This window comes from Tiliqua scincoides, chromosome 7, assembly GCF_035046505.1.
Source record: "Tiliqua scincoides isolate rTilSci1 chromosome 7, rTilSci1.hap2, whole genome shotgun sequence".
NCBI classification, from domain to species: domain Eukaryota; kingdom Metazoa; phylum Chordata; class Lepidosauria; order Squamata; family Scincidae; genus Tiliqua; species Tiliqua scincoides.
The window spans coordinates 73,969,677-73,978,281 of record NC_089827.1 but is presented as its reverse complement, the minus strand read 5'-3'; the positions used below and the strand labels follow the sequence as shown (position 1 = coordinate 73,978,281).

The window sequence follows — 8,605 nt, the reverse complement described above, 5'->3', positions numbered from 1 at the left end:
AGACAACTGCAGGAGAAATGCAGGGAACAACGACAGCCACTCTTTATAGCCTTCATAGATCTCACAAAGGCTTTCGACCTGGTCAGCAGAGACAGCCTCTTCAAGATTCTCCCCAAGATTGGATGTCCACCCAGGCTCCTCAGCATCATCAGATCTTTCCACAAGGACATGAAGGGCACTGTTGTCTTCGATGGCTCCACATCAGACCCTTCTGACATCCGAAGCGGAGTGAAGCAGGGCTGTGTTCTTGCACCAACCTTGTTTGGGATTTTCTTCGCTGTCCTGCTGAAGCAGGCCTTTGGAACTGCAACAGAAGGCATCTATCTCCGGACCAGATCGGACGGAAAGCTCTTCAACCTCTCCAGACTGAGAGCAAAATCCAAAGTCCAGCTGAAATGTCTGCGTGACTTCCTCTTTGCCGACGATGCAGCTGTCACTACCCACTCTGCCAAAGATCTCCAGCAGCTCATGGATCGTTTTAGCAAGGCCTGCCAAGATTTTGGACTGACAATCAGCCTGAAGAAAACACAGGTCATGGTTCAGGATGTGGACTCACCTCCCTGCATTACAATCTCTGAGCATGAACTGGAGGTTGTCCATGACTTTGTGTACCTTGGCTCAACGATCTCCGACACTCATTCTCTCGATACCGAGCTAAACAAGCGCATCGGTAAAGCAGCTACCACGTTTTCCAGACTCACAAAGAGAGTCTGGTCCAACAAGAAGCTGACGGAACATACCAAGATCCAGGTCTACAGAGCTTGCGTCCTGAGTACACTTCTGTACTGCAGCGAGTCATGGACTCTTCGCTCACAACAGGAGAGGAAACTGAGCGCTTTCCACATGCGCTGCCTCCGACGCATCCTCGGCATCACCTGGCAGGACAAAGTTCCAAACAACACAGTCCTGGAACATGCTGGAATCCCTAGCATGTATTCACTGCTGAAACAGAGACGCCTGCGTTGGCTTGGTCATGTCGTGAGAATGGATGATGGCCGGATCCCAAAGGATCTCCTCTATGGAGAACTTGTGCAAGGAAAGCGCCCTACAGGTAGACCACAGCTGCGATACAAGGACATCTGCAAGAGGGATCTGAAGGCCTTAGGGATGGACCTCAACAAGTGGGAAACCCTGGCCTCTGAGCGGCCCGCTTGGATGCAGGCTGTGCAGCATGGCCTTTCCCAGTTTGAAGAGACACAAGGCCAACAGTCTGAGGCTAAGAGGCAAAGAAGGAAGGCCCATAGCCAGGGAGACAGACCAGGGACAGACTGCACTTGCTCCCGGTGTGGAAGGGATTGTCACTCCCGGATTGGCCTTTTCAGCCACACTAGACGCTGTGCCAGAACCACCTTTCAGAGCGCGATACCATAGTCTTTCGAGACTGAAGGTTGCCAATACAATACAAACCATGACTTATAACCCCTGATGAACTTTCTCTCCATACATTTGTCCAATCCCCTCTTAAAGGCATGTAGGCAAGATGCCATCACTACTTCCAGTGGCAAAGAGTTCCACAGACTAATTGCACGCCGAGTAAAGAAATATTTTCTTTTGTGTGTCCTAATTTTCCCAACACTCAACTTTAGTGGATGTCCCCTGGTTCTGGTGTTATGTGAGAGGGAAAAGAGCATCTCTCTATCCGCTCTATCCAACCCCTGCATAATTTTGTATGTCTCAGTCATGTCCCCCCTCTTTTCTAGATACGTGCTAGTGTGAGAAGGTCAAGAATTAGCACACAGAGAGCATTAAATCTCCTAAGAACTCATCTTGTCCATAATTTTTGTGGTAAATGTCACAGTCCTGTGTATGGATCTGATAGATCAGTGGTTCTCACACATTTAGCCCTGGGACCCACTTTTTTAGAATGAGAATCTGTCAGGACCCACCGGAAGTGATGTCATCAAGCAGGAAAATTTTTAACAATCCTAGGCTGCAATCCTACCCACACTTACCCAGAAGTAAGTCCCATTTACTATCTTTGTTAAAAGCATATACAGAGTAGCCTGTTAAAAATACAGGCCTGTAATATTTCCCTAAATGCAGTCACATACCATGGGAGCATCAAGTCTAATATATTGAAAATAAAATATTGAAATAAATGGAGATCCACCTGAAATGGGCTCATGAGTCACCTAGTGGATCCTGACCCACAGTTTGAGAAACACTGTGATAGATTATTGAAGTTTGGCTGGCTTCAAAAATTAAAGTCAGACTTGCAATTAAAGTTCTGTAGAACTTCAGCATTATTGTATTTGCTTCATTGTCAGATACCTATTTACAGAAGTGTCACTGCGTGTCAATCTATTGGCACATCTATCGGCAAGTCTTCAGATACAGAATAATGACTATGTCAAGACAATGAGCAATGGATTCACACCTTCCCTCCCAGGACTCCCACTCTCACTTGTAGAAGGTGGGAGACATCTCCGACGGCTAACAGGCTTTATCCAAACTACCACTACCATCACTAATAAAACCCGCAACTGCAAAAGTGAGCCATTTTCAGCAGAAAATGAGGGTCTTTACCTCCCAAATGGTTTCGTTCGGGGCTGCGAGGCCTCTGAAATTCACTCTATAAAAAGTCATGCAGTTTCATGGCATTCTGCTTGAATACCTTTAACAAGCTCCAAGAGATGCACCATTGGTCTGATCTTTTCAATGGCTTCAAGTCTACCAAAACAGAGAGCGGTGTATTATTTTTCTCGCCAATCTCTTCATCCCGTGATGAGTAATCTAATCTGAACTGTTCAGTTGCTCTTCATTTCAAATGGGCAAGTCATAAAAAGGGGAGGGGGCTCTGGCTGTCTTGTTTATAATAAAACAAACTCCTTCCACTGCTCTGTCCAAATTCTTTGAGCATTCAAATATATTGCAACGAGTTAGTTTTATTATTGTGTGAGCTGCAAGTGTTGGGGTATATTTATCTGGCTTTCTAAAGAGTTATATATGCTGCAGCTGATTATCATTATTCAGATTATTTATTTTAATTCTGATTTTATTGCTGCCTTTTGCTTTGAACATCAATTTGCAGCTCAATCTTTCCCCCATCCCCACCATCACATGATGCTAAATTGGCAAACATTGCATTCCGGGGGGCGGGGGGAAGGAAACTTCAATGGGGAAAGGGGATTTTAAATTCCCTTACCCATGTGTAAGCCTCCCAACCTGCAATGGGTTTCCTCAGACCTGTGCCAGCAAGTTTGCCAGCACAAGTTCAAGGAGAGAAAGGGGCAGAGAGGCTGTTACTGGAGGGATAGGATACGTTGCAGATGCCTGAACTTGTCTGATCTCGGAAGCTAAGCAGGATCAGGCCTGGTTAGCACTTGGATGGGAGACCGCCTGGGAATACCAGGTGCTGTAGGCTTATACCATGATCTCGGAAGCTAAGCAGGGTCAGGCCTGGTTAGCACTTGGATGGGAGATCACCTGGGAATACCAGGTGCTGTAGGCTTCTACCATGATCTCGGAAGCTAAGCAGGGTCAGGCCTGGTTAGCACTTGGATGGGAGACCGCCTGGGAATACCAGGTGCTGTAGGCTTATACCATGATCTCGGAAGCTAAGCAGGGTCAGGCCTGGTTAGCAGTTGGATGGGAGACCGCCTGGGAATACCAGGTGCTGTAGGCTTCTACCATGATCTCGGAAGCTAAGCAGCGTCAGGCCTGGTTAGCAGTTGGATGGGAGACCGCCTGGGAATACCAGGTGCTGTAGGCTTCTACCATGATCTCGGAAGCTAAGCAGCGTCAGGCCTGGTTAGCAGTTGGATGGGAGACCGCCTGGGAATACCAGGTGCTGTAGGCTTCTACCATGATCTCGGAAGCTAAGCAGCATCAGGCCTGGTTAGCAGTTGGATGGGAGACTGCCTGGGAATACCAGGTGCTGTAGGCTTCTACCATGATCTCGGAAGCTAAGCAGGGTCAGGCCTGGTTAGTACTTGGATGGGAGACTGCCTGGGAATACCAGGTGCTGTAGGCTTCTACCATAGTCTTTCGAGACTGAAGGTTGCCAACCAGGATCCAGCACAGGCCATGTGCAACAGATCTTCTCCCTTCTGCAGCCTCCCTATCCTTATACATCCCACCCTGGTTTTGCCCCCTCCCTGCCTCCATTCTGCCATCCCACCACCCCTTCCTGCCTCTCCTGTTTTCTTACCTGCTCCAGTGAGTGGGGATGTTGGCGATGGTGGGGGCAGGAAGACCTTCTCACCTGGAACTCCAGCAGCATGCTAACTCATGCTCTGTTGGAGCACCTTTTGTTATAGGCACTGACCGCTTTATGGTAGCCAACACTGTCATGGAAGCCTCGCCGCCATTGAGTGGCGAGGCAATGATTGGGCTCTAAGACATTCTTGATCCACATTTTTGCAATCGATCAATCTCTAGTTATGGAAGTGTGGGCTGTTCTAGAGAAAGAGCATAGGATTGTAAGGAGATTGTGCAGGGGAGGGTACCAGGACACAGGTTGTGTCTTGTGTGCTCCCTGAAGCATGTGGTGGGCCACTGTGAGATACAGGAAGCTGCACTAGGTGGGCCTTTGGCCTGATCCAGTGGGGCTCTTCTTAGGTTTTTATGAGATATATGGACAACTTTTCAGCCATGCTAGTCTATATTCTGCAGATATTCTCACTGGAGCGAAAGGCTAGCACAGGGAAGGGCAGGAGTCGAGGAGGGGAAGGAGAAGGGGAAGGTACTGGTCTTTGCCCGATCCTATCTACACTTTCCCAGGCTGCCCCACCACTTTTCTCTCCTCGGACATATGCCAACAAAATGGCTGGCATAGCTCCGAGGAGATCCCTAGGCAATCAGGCAGCCTACCAGGGGCAAAGTAAAAAATAGTTTTACTTACTTCCTGCTGTCTGTCTGATTACTTCGCCTTCCCCCTGCCCCCACTCCATATTCATCCCACTCCATCCGCTCCGTATTCGGATGGAGCTCACGTTCTATCAATGGGGTTGCATCAGTGCCAATGGCAGGAGATAGAATTGGGCAGTAAGTTTCATAGGTCTTGTTGGAATCGCAATTATGTATTTGACATTCTCGAGAACTCTTCAGAAGGGGCTATCTGGACCCAGGGATTTGTGAAGCAGGTTTCCTGCTTTTGATATTTTTAAATAAGCTTTATTATTTGCCTTGATGTTTTCAGCACAGTTGTTATGGCTTTAAATAACCTCCAAGAACTCGGGAGAGGTTTGACTGTCGTGACTTCCCTTTTCCTCTTCCTTTTTACCAGTCCCTTCCTTTTTGGAGACCCCTCTCATTATGTTTTGTGAGTAAGTCACTTGCGTACAAACACACATCATTAATTTAAGGAGGTCTCCCGCCACATATGCTACAAATGGCTGATTTATGTCTATGTAGAGATGTGTGAGATGTACTATAGCAGTGGAACAAATTACCAACAGCTGTCTGCCATAAACATTGGATACATTTCCAGAGAAAATATTTGGAGCCTTTCACAAATGTGTTTTCTTGATGTGTGGGCTACTCAAATCCACATTTACTCACAGAAGAGTCCTCTAGCGCTCAGGAGAGGTGGGAAAGCTTTCATTTTTTCCAGAAAGCAAGAGGCAATATGTATGAGTAGTGTTGCTTTAAGATTAACTCTAAGAGGGCCTCGAGAAAAATCAGTGGTTCCTAAACTTTTTGGATTGGGACCCACCTGGGGGAAAATAGTTTTACTTTACTAGCTGCTCAAGACTCTGTTCAAAACTCTGTGAGTGGGCAGCAATGCCCCCCATAACATAGCCCCCCATAACCCTTGATGCACATAGCCTAATCTGCCTTGTCAGTTTTGTGACCCATCAAAAATTGGGTCATGAGCCCCTGGTGGGCCACTGACCCACTGTTTGGGAACCGCTGCAGATTAAAGTCACATACAGTGGTGCCTCGCATAACGAAATTAATCCGTTCCACGAATCCTTTCGTTATGCGAATTTTTCGTTTTGTGAATCGCGTTTTCCCATAGTTATGCATTGAAATTTAATTAATGCGTTCCTATGGGCAAAAAAGGTCAAAACGAAGTCAAATTTGATTTACAAAGTGTTTATTACATGATCTTTAAAGGCATACATACTGTACAGAGGATTTCTAAAATTTGAAGCATACACGAAATTTTTAATTTTTTAAAAAATTCGTTATGCGAAGCACGGACCTAAAAAGTTTTCGTTATGCGAAGCATGGACCTAAAAAGTTTTCGTTATGCGAAGCACGGCCAGAAACTTTCGTTATGCGAGTTACCAAACTCAATCGAAAAACTCTTTCGTTATGCGAGTTTTTCGGTGCGCGGGGCATTCGTTATGCGAGGCACCACTGTAACAGGAAACTGAGAGGAGTTCAGAGTAGTGGAGGTTCATATTCATCAGTTGTGTCTTATAAATCCAAACCTGGCAACCTTCAGTCTTGAAAGACTCTGGTATCGCGCTCTGAATGGTGGTTCTGGAACAGCGTCTAGTGTGGCGCTGAAAAGGCCAATTCGGGAGTGACAATCCCTTCCACACTGGGAGCAAGTGCAGTCTGTCCCTGGTCTGTCTCCCTGGCTATGGGCCTTCCTTCTTTGCCTCTTAGCCTCAGACTGTTGGCCAAGTGTCTCTTCAAACTGGGAAAGGCCATGCTGCCCAGCCTGCCTCCAAGCGGGCTGCTCAGAGGCCAGGGTTTCCCACTTGTTGAGGTCCACTCCTAAGGCCTTCAGATCCCTCTTGCAGATGTCCTTGTATTGCAGCTGTGGTCTACCTGTAGGGCGCTTTCCTTGCACGAGTTCTCCATAGAGGAGATCCTTTGGGATCCGATCAGCCTGAAGAAAACACAGGTCATGGTTCAGGATGTGGACTCACCTCCCTGCATTACAATCTCTGCGCATGAACTGGAGGTTGTCCATGACTTTGTGTACCTTGGCTCAACAATCTCCGACACTCTTTCTCTCGATACCGAGCTAAACAAACACATTAGTAAGGCAGCCACCACGTTTTCCAGACTCACAAAGAGAGTCTGGTCCAACAAGAAGCTGACGGAACACACCAAGATCCAGGTCTACAGAGCTTGCGTCCTGAGTACACTTCTGTACTGCAGCAAGTCATGGACTCTTCGCTCACAACAGGAGAGGAAACTGAACGCTTTCCACATGCGCTGCCTCCGACGCATCCTCGGCATCACCTGGCAGGACAAAGTATAAAACAAACAGTTGTTTAATAATTTTCAGGGCTGATATCCAGTTACACTGGGCCCTGGCACAATGGTAGGATTTATGGGAGCTCTGCACAGGCACCCTGTTTTCCTTCCAGTCCAGCTCTTTCCAATCCACAGTTTGTCTATTCATTTAACAACATGTCACCTTGCCCTTTGCCCCCACAGGGTCTACCAAGGCTGTTCACAATGATTATTACCATTTCCATGATACTTCCAACACAGCCTGAACAAATATGCTGGATTGTTCGGCAATTTACAGCCCAATCCTAAGCATGTCTACTCAGAACTAAGTTGCATTAGAGTCAATGGGGCTTACTCCCAGGAAAGTGTGGATAGGATTGGGCTGTTAGGATCTAGTCAAGACCCCAGGGGCAGGTGGGCAGGGATTAGGAGGTGGGGCTGGGATCCAGGAGATATGCCGGATCCCAACCCCCGTTCCCCGGAAGAACGGAGAGGCTTCAAGCTGCTCTGCTCTCCAGTCACTTCTGCCACCTCCAGAGGTGGCAGAAGTCCAAGGAGACCCATAGGGGCCAGTGGCCCTTACCCAGGGGTAAGGGAAAAAGTTTCCCCTTGCCTCTTGCTAAGCTGTTTCTGGCCACTATCCTGCGCTGGATACAGTGCAAGCTTCTTGGCTTGCCTGTTCCAGCGCAGGATAGGATTGTGCCCTATGTTATTTCTGGGGCTCATTATGGGGAGACAGAGTTGATTCTGTTTTCTCTGACATGGAACACTTCTGAGAAGAGAGAGGCCAGTATTTCCTCCAGACTATGGTCTGAGCCTTGATAATGCCTGCTAGTTAGGATTCACACATTCACATCAAACTCACAATGGGCCTTCCTCTCCACTTCTCTTTTGATCTCTCATATTTCCACATCTTCTCTGATCTGAACAATTCTCCTTTGGTTGGCAACCTTCAGTCTCGAAAGACTATGGTATAAGCCTACAGCATCCGGTATTCCCAGGCGGTCTCCCATCCAAGTACTAACCAGGCCTGACCCTGCTTAGCTTCCAAGATCAGACAAGATTGGGCATGTGCAGGGTAACAGTTGTATGACAGTTCTCCTTTATATGAATCCCTTTCTCTTCTCTCTGACAGGCTTGGAAGCAGCTGGTATAGCCCACCATACAGCATTCATTAGTTTTAATAATGATGCTTATAGACAGTTTGGATTCTTGAAACATGGTCCCAAGAATGCCTGCATATGGTACATTTATACATTTGATGCATACATATGGTGAACTAAATTAGAATCTCATCCATTCAGCTGTTGAGCTTATTCAAATATATGTACATTTTGTTTAAATATACAGAGACATAATATGTTACTTGGTGAGATGCCATCGACAGATTGCAATCTGGGGCAAAAATGCTATATGTTCATACAACCCACAAACGTTGTATAAGAAATGATATACACAGAATACG

General features: G+C 47.0%; 1 pseudogene; it reads right to left on the bottom strand.

The window, feature by feature from the left end:
- Positions 1–8,116: 8,116 nt before the first annotated feature.
- Positions 8,117–8,233, bottom strand: LOC136658239 (5S ribosomal RNA; annotated as a pseudogene).
- Positions 8,234–8,605: the final 372 nt, after the last annotated feature.